A 1893-nucleotide genomic window follows, 5' to 3' on the forward strand; every position below is an offset into this window, starting at 1 on the left:
TGCTGCAGAGTGAGTGGTTTCCTTTTCTCAGCATGCCTGTTATTAGTGCCCATAAAGTCTCTGAAATAACTGCAAGGAGATAAACCTAAGACACAATTTTGCTTCCTCCTAACCTTCTATTTTTCAGGCTGGGCAGGAATCCTGTGGTATTTTCAGTAGAAATACTGAGAGACAAGTGCTTACAGAGGGATTTCCATCAGCTACACCAGGACAGGAATATCGCTTTGGCTATTTGTCAACAGAGAAAATAAATTCTAATATCCATGCCAGTCAAAGCACTTGGCACGGGGCTAGATTAATCCGAGGATCTGCGTTTGAGGGGGCTGGAACTGACACAAGATGGATTTGCTCATTATCATTAGCACTTTGTTTGCTATTCTTGACAACACAAAGAAGGCAGGGGTTATGTACATAAAAAGTCTAAATTGCTGTTCGTTTGGACTACACGAGCTTCCCTTTTTCATTCAGCAAAGCTGGCTTGCTTTTGTTGCTTCTCTGTTCACTGGCAGAGTGTCAAGGTGGTTGATATGCCTTAGACAGCCATGTACAAAGGCACGGGCTCTGCAGGAGGCTGCCTGGACTCCGTGCCCTTCCTCCTGCCGCACACAGGCTGGGAACCTCACAGCGTCACGTGCTTTCCCATTAGAGTAGAAAACAGAACAGAAGACTCAAATCTCCTGCCCACTGTCCCCCCAAAGGAGGAAATGACTGATGGCAATAAGTACCATATCAATGGACATAGAGTTGTCAGTTAGTAACAGGAAAGTAGGAGAACTGGAAATTGTTCTACCATGAAGAAGAAATTTGGGAATTGTTTACTGTTGTCTTTTTCCATGTAATCCTGTGGTGGGTTGGAAATGTATGAAACAGAAGCTTGCCTCCTTGCCTCCTTTGGATGGTTGCTTAAGATACAGTCTCATTCTACCTGTGGCTCTAGGGCTGGGGAAGGCATTTGCAAACAGCTTGTGTCATTTTAACAGGTGACTCACTTTCCATGAGATTTACTTAGAGAAAAGCCCCAAGAAATACAGTCTTTGAATAGGATAATACTAGAGGAAAATCTACTTCCTAAGGAGAATTTATAGCTTTCCAAATGGCCCCAATTTAAAAGAAATGAAACGGGAGTATGGTCTATTGGCTGCAGCACGAAAATAATGCCAAGGAAATCCTTTCGGTAAGGGCCTATATATCTTTCAGTTAGCTTGGGCTTAGCTTTCTGTCAATGCTGTCTATTTGCCAGCATCCTGTGAAGATTACAAGATATATGAGACTGAAAACCTGTAGGAAATTTTGGAGTCAGGGTGTATGCACATCACCTTTGCCTGTCAATGTGTGCTTCTGCAAGCAGTGTAGTCAATGTAGTCTGATAGTCTATGCATTTTTGTTTGCAGTAGGTTTTCTGGTGTCTAATAAGGTAACAGCTTTAAGTAAAACCTTTCCAGCTGTTGAAGTGCTCTGACTGTCTATTGCCATTTGTGGATTTTCTGGTGTTCAAAAGCAGCTGAGTTTTTACAGTATCATTTGCCCCAGTGGAAGTGCTGATAGTTTTGGGGTTTGGGGTTTTTTTTGTTTTGTTTTGTTTTTCCTGCAGGGTTTCAAGGTTTCAGGACCCTTACAGAAATATTTTGACTTTGAAATCTCTGTTGCTCTCCTGATTCAGCCTAGAGAATTAAAAAGGATTGAAGGAGAAGGGAAAACTGACAGATTAAAACACTTTGATGCACAGAGACATGTGATTCATTTAAGCCTCATTTCCTTAAGAAACAAGACTGAAAAGTGCTGTATCTATACTTGGTATTATTCTATAACTGGCAATGCACTTCCACCTTCCTGTAGTAATGGCAAAATTAGTACTATTTTTATTAATTTTGTTGAAAACTCCTTCCATCTCTT

The sequence above is a fragment of the Pygoscelis adeliae genome, unplaced genomic scaffold (genome assembly GCF_000699105.1).
Source record: "Pygoscelis adeliae isolate BGI_AS28 unplaced genomic scaffold, ASM69910v1 Scaffold54, whole genome shotgun sequence".
Lineage (NCBI taxonomy): Eukaryota > Metazoa > Chordata > Aves > Sphenisciformes > Spheniscidae > Pygoscelis > Pygoscelis adeliae.